The sequence below is a fragment of the Psammomys obesus genome, unplaced genomic scaffold (assembly GCF_907164565.1).
Source record: "Psammomys obesus unplaced genomic scaffold, mPsaObe1.curated_primary_1811, whole genome shotgun sequence".
NCBI lineage: Eukaryota > Metazoa > Chordata > Mammalia > Rodentia > Muridae > Psammomys > Psammomys obesus.
Genome location: NW_026590062.1, coordinates 9,203,253 through 9,215,875, shown reverse-complemented (window position 1 = coordinate 9,215,875; position 12,623 = coordinate 9,203,253).

Sequence of the window (12,623 nt, the reverse complement as noted above, 5' to 3'; positions counted from 1 at the left end):
TCACATGTTGTTCGGAGACTTTGAGTCCATGAGCTTGGACATTGGAGACCACCCGTGGTTGCTTGACCTCCTGGAGAGCTGCCTTCTTTCTCCTCTGCACCCCAGCCGTAGATCTACCATCCGTCCCTTATGAAGCCAGTGTTGGTATTTCCTAATTGTAGTATGAATGGAGGTATGCGATACCCATTCTTTAGTGTCGGGGGCTAGTCTTGGGCTGCTTTGTTCTAGGAGGTTTGGCCTTGACTTTAGAGAGGAGTCAGAGACCACAACAGACATAGTTCAGAGGCACAGAAATTCAAGGTCACAAGACGAGATGGTCGGGAGTCACTCATGGGTCTCCAGGCTCACAGTAGGCGTGGGGCTTACTCAGCATTGCAGAACTGGGTGCTCTCTCTCTCTCTCTCGCTCTCTCTCTCTCTCTCTGTGCTGCAGTGGGTGGGCTGACTGGGACCCTGGGAGAGAGGCAGAGGTTTGCAGCTCCCCTCTATGTCCCCGCACGTGCTCCTTCCAGTTGTCTGGAATGAGATGAAGAGGAGACTCACTTCTTGAAAACTTGGTAGAAAGCTCTGGAAACGGGGCCGGGGCATGGTGATGAGGACAGGCTGGCTTCTGAGGCTCCTGTGAGCACTCCAGGGTGGAGCCTGTGTCAGTAGCTATGAGAATCCCTGGACGACAGGAAGGCGTATGTGTGACCTTCAAAGCGGACCCATCCAGGGCATAAGGAGACCCATTCCACAGTGTAGGGTGTATGGACATCTGTCCTGAGTGGCCAGAGATGTTGAAACTCACCTAGCTCTGTGTGCCCCGCCCCCATATTTGCCAACCATGCAGCGGGCCACGTGCTCAAAGCAGTGATTCCTGTCTCGTCTTTTGAAGAGCCAAGTGCGTGTTCAATGGAAGCTGGTCTAAGGTTCATGGTCATCATGGCCTCGCCAGGTCAGGGGCCATCCAGGTAACTGAAAGGGGGGTGAGTTCAGGTGGACTTTTCTTCCGGGGAGCCAGAGCATCAGTGTCTTGGAGACTGGCCCTTATGTGCTGTCCCAGGCATGGAAGTGCTTCTGCAGGCAGCTTTGTCTAGAGTTGCTTTCACTCTCTTCTGGGAGAAATTTCAAACCACTGCAAAATACTCTGGAGAGGAAGCCACAGCTGGTCAAAACAGAATGGAATCACGTCTGCGAAAGTCCTTTTTAAAAAACTATTATTTTTAACTGTGCGTATTCATACCTGTGTGTGGATATATGCACATGAGTGCAGGTGCCCCTGGAGGCCAGAAGAGGGGGTCAGAGCCTCTGGAGTTGGCAACTGTGGCCAATCCAGAGCAGGCTTACATCTGCTAAGTTCCGAAAGGAGGACTGAGTGCCTGGGGACCTGAGGGGCTTTGAGTCTTTGATGCATGGGTTAGGTCTGTTTGTAGGAGCCCTGAGGGTCAGAAAAGCATTTGGGTGGAAGAGATGGAGAGGCAGACATACAGACACACAGAGTGCAGTGACCACACAGGGCCAGTCTGGGCAACTGTAGTTCTGCCGATAAAAGGGCATGAGTGCCCCATCATTGAGGGGTAGGCAAGGCATGCCTAATTGAGCCTAGAGCACATCCCAGGTGAGACTCAACCAGACCACTGGCTCCCAAGCGCCTGAAGATGGGAGGCTGGAAACCCTGACCCATCTGCTCCTGGATGTAGAAGATGTTAGCTGAACACCTACTATGTGCTGGGCATTGGGCTCAGCAGCAAGGGCATGAACTTTGCATGTATTGTGTTCCCCATTTCCATGCACACTGTTTTATATGGCAGTGGAGCGGCTCACAAAGCTCCCCCAAAGTTTCAAGACCCAGCCCTTCTGTGAGGCTCTGTAAACAGTGACAGCAGCCTGGGAGCACAGACTCTTCAGTGCAGCTGCCTACAATTTGGGCAGGAAGCGCCAGAGACGCTGGGCTGGGCTCCGGGAGAGGTGACTGCCTCTGAGTCCCCCACGCTCCAGTGAGGAACCCCGACAGACTTACTGGTCCACTGGCCTAGGCTTTGGTAGCGTCATTTATTTAACGTGTCCCTGGTGCCTTGTTTAGGGTGAAGAGATATTTGTTCACATCTCCCAAAGAAAAGCCAGGCAACACACACATACACACGCGCCAAGAGAAGGTTTACTTTGTAAATGAGGTACATCAAGAAATTAGCAGCAACAGCTAATGAAGCAGAGCGATTAAAACAGTGTGCGAGAAAGCTCTGTGGATACAGTGCTGCGCTTCCCCCTGAACCTTGATCAAAGCATCTTTTTCCGAGGGGTGGGAGGATCCCGGAGTCTGCGTCTTTCCCCATTACATTCTGCTTTGCCTACTGAGGCAGACTCTCTCCCTGAAGCCAGAGTCTGCTGATTTAACTACCAAGCCATTGTTTTTTTTTTTTTTTTTTTTTTGGGGGGGGGGGTGTCCTCTTTCTCCACTTCCCGAGTGCTGGCATTATAGGCATCTGGCCTGTTATGTGGCTGCTTGGGATCTGAACTCAGGTCTTGAGGCTGGTGCAGCCATCCACTGAGCCACCTCCAGCTCTCAGTCAAGTCTTCAACGAATACTTGGTTCTGCCTTGTCTTGTCTGAAGTAGGTGTAGCAATCCCTGGAAGGGGCCCAGGGACAGGGCAGACACAGGGATTTGGAGACAGCTCCCTGCAGGGCAGACTTGCTGGAGCAGGGTGTGGCAGCTGCCGAAGACCCCGTGATTGGAGATTTGGGCATGATGAGTGGGCGGAGGATAATGCCTGGGAGGAGAGGGGGTCCTGGATTCTTGAGAGCTGAGATGTGACCTCTGGAGCAAGGTGGGGGCTGCCGGGGCTGCCTCTGAGATCGAACAGCTCAGTGCTGTGTACATGTGTCATTGTGTATACTTCTAAGCGCGTGTGTCTTCGGGGTGTCAGAGTGTCGGTGTGCACGTTTCCACGTGCAGGGGTCTGTGGCGTATCGCTGTGTGCAGTTCTATGACCTATAAGGGTGCATCTTTTTTATTTTAGTCTAATCTATTTTGTTTTGGTTCTTATACCTCTAGCTCCCTGCAACACCCTTTATCCCTTCCAACCCCCCGACACTAGGTAGGAGAGAAAGGTTACTAGGGAGACGGGGCAGAGTTCTCTTTGGTTACTTTGGGCTGTTTAGGGTTGTCCGATTCTTTGGAGGCAATCTCAGTTGTCAGGATATCTGGAAGTCCAGCAAATCTGCAAACCAGCAAATGGCAAACCCTGGCAGACTTCTTCCTTCTGAGCATCTCTCAAAGTGTCCTTCTGTCTGTCTCTGCCTCTGTCCCTGTCCTTGTCTCTCCCTGTCTCTGTCTCTCTCTTTCTCTCGGAGTGTCCTCTCTTGGAGCGCCCTTCTTTCTCTCTGTGCTCTGGTATTTATCCCTCTCAGAGCCTTCAGAATGAAACCAACTGCAGCTGTCAAAGACCACCCCCCTCATGAGAAAATTTCTGCAGCTGATAAACTAAAAGCAGCTCCATATTCCACACTTGGGATTAAAACAAAAACCTGTTTACATAACATAACTGAGTTTTTAAAGAAACCGAAACTTCCACTACCATGACCTTTGTGTGTCTTTTTGTTTGTTTGTTTGGCTTTGTTTTGATTTTCTTTTTGGTTTTTTGAGACTGGGTTTCTCTGTGTAATAGCCCTGTGTTCTGGACTTGATTTATAGACCAGGCTGGCCTTGAACTCACAGAGATCTGCCTGCCTCTGCCTCCCTAGTGCTGGGACTAAAGGTATGCACCACCATGCCTGGAAACCTTTGTGCATCTTTATATATGTGTGTGCCTGATGGCACCTGTCTTTGTGTCTGTTCATGTGTGTTCCTCTACGTGTTTGTTTTATGTTTTCAAGACAGAGTGTCTTCGTGTAGCCCAGGCTGGCCTAGAACTTGCCATCTCTCAGCTCAGCCTTCTGTGTACCTGGCTATTGCGTGTCTGAGCTAAGATCTCCTTGATCCATGATAGAGCAACTCAGGCAACTTAGGCAACAGCAAAGCCAGGCCTGGTAGGTGAGAGCTCTCTGTCCATGGATCGGGGGAGGAGGGAGGGGTGTGCTGTCAGCCATATTAATGACTGACCACTCTGAAATCTCATCCTCGCTATGAAGTGGGGAGCCATGGCCAATCTCACTTAGTATATGTTTGCCTAAGATCACACACAGCAAGTGAACCCTAGAAGGAACTATAGAATGCAAAGGTGTGGTTTTTAATTTATTTATTTTTATTTTGTGTTCCTTGGTGTTTTGCCTGTATGTGTTTTGGTGTGAGGGTATCAGATTCCCTGGACTTGGAGTTACAGACAGTTGTGATATGGGTGCTCAGTGTTGAACCCAGGTCCTCTGGAAGAACAGCTAATGCTCTTAACCTCTGAGCCATCTCCCTAGCTAGCCCCAGCAAAAGTGTTTCTACTCATACAAAAGATCTTTGTTAATGGGCCAAAGACCAACCATCCAGCATTTGGGGGGCAGTTATTTTTATTTTTAAATTTTAAACATATTTTGAGAAACAGTTTAAAAATGAAAAAAAAAAAAAAACAAACAAAAAACAAGAGGACCTAACACAGCTCAGTGATTAAGAGCAGCTGCTGCTTTTCCAGAGGACTCAAGTTCAGCACCCACAAGATAAAACCAAACTAAACCAAACCAAACCAAACCTGGATCCTGGGTTAGAGAGGTAGCTGCTGGAGCCATACACAGTCATTTAGGACTTTGTGAGGCTTGCCTACCCGTATCCCCTGTCCACAGACAGGAGGTTAGAGGACAGCAGAGCTAAGGAGCCGCTCATCCCTGGTGAGTGGGCAGAAGTTCAGGGCGGGCTGTATCAAGGCCAGGTGGTCAGAATCAAGAGGCCACAAAAGTTCCTGGGAGAGTGGCCTGAGGGGGAAGCCACTCCAATCTCTCCTCCTGCCCCTGGAGCAGAGTATTGGGAGGGTTCTTAGACTCTCCTGTCTTTCCAGGCCGAGTGCCTGCATGTGTTGCTAGGGGCACCTGAGGGGTGTTGGGTGATGCAGGTCCCAGGAGCCTGTCTGCTCATGGGCTGCATCCCGAGGGATGCAGGGAGCTTCTCAAACTTCCTGAGCAGGGGAGGAGCTGGCAGGAAGGAAATAAGAGAGTAGGCGGTGTGTGTGTGTGTGTGTGTGTGTGTGTGTGTGTGTGTGAGAGAGAGAGAGAGAGAGAGAGAGAGAGAGAGAGAGAGAGAGAAAGAATGTGTGTGTGAAATGTGTGCATGAAAACCCAGAGTAGGGGCCAGGGAAGTCTGGGACAGGACAGGAAGCCACTTATCTTCCTGTGAGTGATGCTGGAGAAGCAAGAGGTGAACTGTGTCTTTCTTGTTGGGGAGGCAGGGATGGGGGTGGATGTTCTAACATGGGGGGTGTCTTAGATTTATAGCGCTGCCAACCTGAGAGGGCTTCCTGGAGTCGGGGGAGCTGCCCTCAGGGAGAGGCGAACCAGGAAGACAGAAAAAGAGATGAAGGCAGAATCGGTCCAATGTTCAAAGCATCCTTCTCCAGAGGGATCTCCTGCATCCCGAGCTCTGCTTCCTGGGTCTCCCGAGAGTCCCCAGGACCCCTCCTGGGTGTGTATCTTCCATCAAGATGTGGACAAAGTTGATTAGCGTGGGCGGCAGCCAGGACTGGCGTTCCTAATTAACACGCAGGCAGGGAGAACGCTCTCTCTTCTCCCCGACTCTGTATTCAGCTGATTGAATATCAGGGCCGAGGCTAAACTATGAGTCAAAAATAAAGCCTGCGTGCTCCTCTCATTAAAGGGACAGCGTCCCATTTCCAGGGCTCCTCCTGCACCTCAGGATAGAAGGGAGAGTGATGCCTTGGAAAAGCACTGAAGCCAGGCTGGACTTGGGGACTTAGGGTTCCAGACAGGGGTCAGAGGAGAGAGGCTCGGGATGAAGGAAGGCTGGAATGGAGGAAGGAAGAAGGGGCACCCTGGGTGGTCCTGGGGACACGGTGGATAAGGGAGAGAGAGGAATAAAGATGGGCTCCGAAGAGAAAAAGGCGTGAGGCAGCTTGCTGTGGCAGGGGGAGAAGGGTAGGCAAACACGGGTTCATTAATCTGTAGTTCGTCTGTCTCTCCTCTAAGGTGGATGGACTTGATGGATTAATTAAGTCGCAGTCTGTAAAACCAGTTTATTTGCATAGCAAACTCCTGGGCCAGTGTGCGGTGAGGTGAGTGTGTGCAGCACAGACAATTCGGGGGGAAATTACAGCCTCATTAATATGCTAATCTGGTTGCAGGCCTGGAACGGAGTTTTGGGTTGGTGGTGCTCCGGGGTGGTGGGTGTTTGGTTGCCTAGCAACCCTTTTCTCCAGGTAACCCTTCTCTGGCTTGCCCTTGATATCCCCAAAGGAGCGCCGCCATGGAAGAGGAGGTAGCTGGGAGCCTGCTGCTGTCACAGAACAGTGGGCAAAATAAAAGGCAGGCGCCGCACACATCCGCACGCGAGGTCCCATTGTGCGGTGTCTTTGCAAACAGACTGGGGAGGGGGGAGGGGGAGGCTGCGTGGGTTCAGGGGACAGAAGCCAACAGGCAGAAGCGGTGTGGGGTGTCGGTGGAGACAGACGGGGTGGGAACACCCTCCGCACACACACACACACATGTGTGTGTGCACATATGTGCGTTTTGTTTAGCAAACAAATTCACATAATGAGACACTCTGTGTAGGTGACACACGCCTCCCCCCCCGCCCCCGAGAGGCACCCAGACCCCCTTCCTCACCAATGTCACGCAGGCACGAAACGATGTGACGTTCAGAATATATAAGTGACAGATAAACAGCTCCAAGCGTGCCTGGGCGCTGCACACGGCTGTGCTGACAGGTCCTGGTGGACGTGAGTGGTTGGCATGTGTGTTAGTGGACGCACAGAAACATTCGATGTAGAAACTCAGCCCAGGGAGACGTGAAGCGTGATAGCAAGGACATAGCATCCCGCAAGCGCCTGTAAAGCTCACAGACAGAGCGTGTGTTGCCTGCATCTAGCCCCAGGACACAGAAGGCAGAGGCTGGCAGGTCTCAGAGAGTTTGAGGCCAGCCCTGGCTAACCATAACTACATGAGGCCACCTTGTCAGAAAAGAGAAAAAGTCTCTAGGCGGGAGTGTGCCCAGAACACAGGCTGCTGGAGTGCCGCCCTCCCATCCCCTGTCACCTGAAATAACGGTGCTTGTGATACTGAGAACATACTCCCCGGCCTTTCTGCACCCCAGTGCTCGGTGACTACTCGGACTTGTTCTTTCTCTACCAACGTGGAAGCTTCAGCTCTTCCTGGTGCTTTTGTGGTTGGCCTCAATGCTAATTGCGCATCCTCAGAGAGCACTTGAGGGCAATGATACCTCACCCCACCACAAAAGGGCATCTCTGCCCAGGCGGATTTATAGGAGAGGCAAGGGACTGTTACATTCTAGCGACTGTCCTAGAAGAAAAAGAGAAGCTATCTGGGCAGTGTGCGCCTTTAATACCAGCACTTGGGAGGCAGAGGCAGGCTGATCTCTGAGTTTGAGCGGGGTCCAAGACAGGCAGGGCTATCCAGAGAAATCCTGTCTTGAAAACCAAACCAACCAAACAAAAAACCCAAACAACCCCATAAAACAACAAAACAAAGCAAAAAGGAAAAAGAGAAGCTACCCAACTCTAGACAAGAGAATATGAGAAGAGACTCATTAGCTGCCTGGGAAATGCGTATGGAAATGGTAACACGGGCTTCCTCACTTCTGGGGTACCTGCTGAACTGTCACAGGAGCACAGGAGAATGCTTGGGCCTGTCCCCAGAGGCGAGGCTCATGTTGGCAAACAAGTCCGTCATCAGGTGACCAGGAGGAAAAAAGCCAACGCGTGTGGCTGTGCACTCAATCTCAGTGCTGGAGAAGCACCCCCTTACAGCTCCTCAGAGATACAGGTTACTATGAAAATAACATAGGTGATGGAGAGACAGGGTTAGAGGAGCAAAACAATGATGTTTGTTTAGCTAAGAAACAACACTGCCACCTATTAGCTGTTTAGCAGATGAACGGATCTGACTTCTCTGAGCATTCTGACTTCCTGGGGTTCTCTGGCCACAGTGGAGTGTTGCTGTGCAATGAACAAGAATGTGTGGATTTGGCAACAACATGGAGAAATGTCAAGAACATCCAGGAACTCAGCGAAAGAAGCCAGACACGAGAGAGCCACAGGTGTCACTTTATTATATTTAATTTTTTTTCATTTTAAAATTTTATGTGTATGGGTGCTTTGCCTGCATGTATGTCTGAGCATCATGTGTGTGCCTGCCGTACAGAGAGGGCAGAAGAGGGGGTTGGGTCCCCTGGAACTGGAGCCACAGATAGCTCTGAGCCACCATGTGGGTGCTGGGAATTGAACCCAGGTCCTCAGGAAGAGCAGCCTATGCTCTTAAAGGCTGAGCCAACTCTCCAGATCTGAGGGGTCATTTTGTTGACATCTGCAATAAAATTTATTTAAAACAGTGTTTCATTGTAAATAACAAAATGAAATATAATTAAGATTTTAGTGTATCTATCATTTATCTCGCAACCACTTATCCATCATTTATACATCTACTATCTACGTAACTATCAAATATTGATCTCTGTACCTATCCTGTAATCCATTCATCCATCTATTCACCTCTCTATCCATCTCTCCATCTAGCTATCCACATCTATCTGTCTATCTATCTATCTATCTATCTATCTATCTATCTATCTATCTATCTATCTACCTACCTATCTACCTACCTACCTATCATCTCTCTAGCATCCACCTGTCTACCTATTATCTGTCCTTCCACGTCTGTGTGAAGTTTTGGGGATGCTGTAGTCTGCATCTCCTTCTCTGGTTACAGAATTGTGCTTCTTGGTCTTTTCCATGTGTCCTGTGTGGGTGGGGCACTTTCTTCCCCATTGGTGGTGAACTTGACCTATTGACTCCTTTTGGTCATTGGCTTGTTATAGGATATTCCACAGGCAGAGGCCGTGTGTGGGGGAGGGGTGGGGAGGAGGTGTGAGCCTTTGCATTTTCATGATCCGTCATGACAAAGCATCCCTTCAGTCTGTTATTCCTGCTCTTCAGGAAGTCTGGATCCACAGTGGAGCCATTGCTGATACGCAGAGTGACAGGAGCCGAAAAGCCTGGCTGGTGCTGTAAGCTTCAGGGCCTGAATACTTACTTTATTTACTTTTTAAACATTTATTTATGTATGTGTGTGTGTGTGTGTGTGTGTGTGTGTGTGTGTGTGGGCGCACACTTGCTGCACCCAGTGAGGGGAGACCAGAGAACAGCTTGCAGCGTCTGCACTCTCCTTCCACCATCTGTGGGTTTTGGGTATTGAACTCAGGTCATTAGCCTCTGCAGGAAATTCCTTTCCTGAGGGACCCATCTTCCTGGGCCTTGCTGTGTTTGTTACACAGCGCTATGATAGTGACAGCTGACTGGTACAGGAAGAAAGGCAGATGGGTGATAGGCTAATACACAGAGCAGAGCTTTGCTTGGTTGTGTGGACCCATTCTATAGGAATGGGAACGAATTTCCCCACTCCAGGAGGAGAAAGACCCCCACTCCTACCTGTGAGATCTCCCAGGATCTCCCTCACTTTCTGGAAGCATGGCTAGGGCCCTGTTCTGACTTTTCTCACCCTATTCCGGAGGTCCTTACTTTCCAGCCTCCTTCCTGAGGGCCAGATCTCAGTGTGTAGAGGCGAGGCAGGAGCATAGTCACATTGGCTCTGACTTTCCTGCCATGCTCTTCCCCCATGGGAAAGCCTTTGCCTCTTCTGACCCCTCCTGCCCGGGATGCCCTACTTACATACTAAGACTAAAGCCCCGTCACCCACTTCCTACCCTTCACACAGGCCACCTCACTTCATCTTCTCAAGAGCCTTGTAGCTGAGCTTGCTGTCCCGGTTTTACAGAGCGGCGCCTCAGAGAGGGTAATTGAACTGCCCTGAGCCACACAGCAGCTGAATGATGTCAACACCCAGGCTCAGGTCAGGGCCATTTTCCTCTGGGGCGAGTGTTAAATTTGCCTTTGCTCTGAGATGTCACCTCGAGTCAGGGAGACTGTGTTGTAATGGGAGCCATAACGCAACTGGACCTGAAGCTCTCACCTTGGGGAAGGCCCTGGTCCCTTAAGGAGTCATAAATATTTCATTTTCCTCTTTTCTACAATCCTGTCAGACCTGAAATGAAGCTATCGATGGCGGCCAGCTGATGGACAGATTGGCATGGCTCAGTATTGACAAGTTAAGAGATTGTTGGCTTTTCTTTTTTTTTCCCACCCTCAAGAACAGAAGAAATCTTGACAGCCATTTTCCCTGCTGTGTATGGGGAGGGGGTAGTCACGGGCAGCCACACAGGAATAGAAAGCAAGACCGGGGTCAGGGTGGACCACTGGACAATTCCGTCAGCCGGACCTTGAACGTTGACCCTGAATCCCAGCTCCTCCCACAATCCCTTCTGCTGGTCTCAGCTGAGGCCTGGGTCTCTCCTGACCATGGCAGCAAGCCTTCCTGCCCCTGGGCTCCAGCCCAGTCCCCACCAGGTGGCCAGAGAAGCCTCTACAAAGCTAGAGCAGCTCCTGTCACCTCTCAGCCCCAGACCCTCAGATCAGCCTGTTGCAGCAGAAGCCCGACAGACACTTGCTCTTTAACTCTGGGACCCTCTGTCTCCTCATTCCGCACTGGCTCATCTCAGTCTCCTTGCTGTTTCTCACACTCTGCAGATGTGGTTCTGCCTCTAGGTGCTTTACACCTGCTGCTGCCGGGGTTAAAATGCCCTTCTTGGTAACCCGAGAGATGGCTCAGCCATAAAGGCGCTTGCCACTAATTCTGGGGACCTGAATCCCCTGGAACCCAGGATGTGGGAGGAGAGAAGCAACTCCTGCATGTTATCCTCTGATTCACACACACACACACACACACACACACACACACACACACACACACACATACGCACACCCCCGCACACCTACATAACTAATGTTTTTAAAATATTTTAATAAATAAACAAAATGTTCTTTCTACCTCCCTGGCTCAAGCCCTGCTTCTCCCTCTCAGCCCCCCACCCCCACCCCAGGCCTCTGTGCAAATGGCTTTAGCGCCAATGCTTTCCTGTGCCTGTTGAAAGTTCAGGATGCCAAAGGCTTTGGATGAATAATTTGTCCACAGTTATTATAAACTTATCATGTTCTCTCTCTGTGTTTGTGTGTGCGCGTGCACACGCCTGTGTGTTCCTGTCTGTGCCAGTGCACACATGTGTTTTTGAGTCCTGGGGCCAGAAGTTGATGTCTCAATCTCTTCTTTACCTTCTTTTGTGATATGAGGTCTCCCGGGATCCTCCTGTCTCTGCCACTCCCAGTGCTGAGGTTATAAGCATATGCCACCATTCCTGGCCTTTACTGTGGGTGATGGGGACTGAAATCAGCTCCCCAAGACTGTGTAGCCAACACTCTACCAACTGAGCTGTGGTCCCAGCCTCGAGTTTACCGTTTATTATTTGAACAGCCCCTGGACAGAGCTGACATGCACCTGTGTTTGACAGCTGAGTTCTATTGGAAGCCAGAGGTGCCTGATCTCTTGGGTATTAACTGGGCGAGTTGCTCTACAGGAACTGGTAGAAATGGCCAGCAGGGCTGGCAAAACCAAGACTCCAGAGTCTGGCTGTTCATAGAGGACCTGTCTTCCCAGACTGGCAGGGTAAAGCTATGCATGGGAGACCCTTTGTGGTTTAAAGACCAGCCATTTGCACCCCCCTGTCCTTTGCAGTGTGTGTGTGTGTGTATGTGTGTGTGTGTGTGTTAGATCCTGATGCCTCCCTGGGATGGGACCCCACACCCACCCAGCATCTCTTGAGGCACGGAACAGGATCCAGAGATTGAAGCTTCTTAGCTTAGGAACTGGTGCATGACTTCAGGGACAGCTGGATCCAGGACCTCATACTCCAGGCTTCAAGGCTTTTTAAAAGGACATTCCCACAGTTTCCTAAAAGTGGGACTTTGGGTGAACTGGATATCAAAGGTGAGGTTGGGAGCCCTTCCCTCGATGGGTAGCTGGAAGGGAAAAATGAGCTCCATGCCAAGGCAGGGAGGATAAAAGATTGTGACAATCAGAAGTGTAACTCGGTAAGAAGAACTTTGCATAGAGTACTATGAGCTGGGACTTCCGGATTACCTGGGTGGACACAGCAGCATCCCAAGCATCCTTGTAAGTGGGTAGTAGGATTGTCAGCATCAGAGGTCATGTGAAGAGGGCAACAGAGTCACTGGGAAACAGAGCAGTGAGTCTGCAGCTGACTCTGATGGTGGTGGAAGGGGCCACACACCGAGAGATGCAAGCAGCTAGAAAAGCAGGAAGGAACAGACACCATTGTTGGTCCTGCTGACGTCGTGTGACTATGGGACCTATGCCTGACTTCTGACCTCTACAACCAGAAGGTGATGTATGCTTTAAGCCATAGGCTTGTAGTCATCTGTTCCCCCAACGGCACAGGAGCCTCACATCCTACCCTGGCTGGATCTCACTCCCCTCCTTATCTTTGTATTTTGACTTTTTGGGGTCAGTATCTCCCCTCCTTGTGTGTGTGTGTGTGTGTGTGTGTGTGTGTGTGTGTGTGTGTGTGT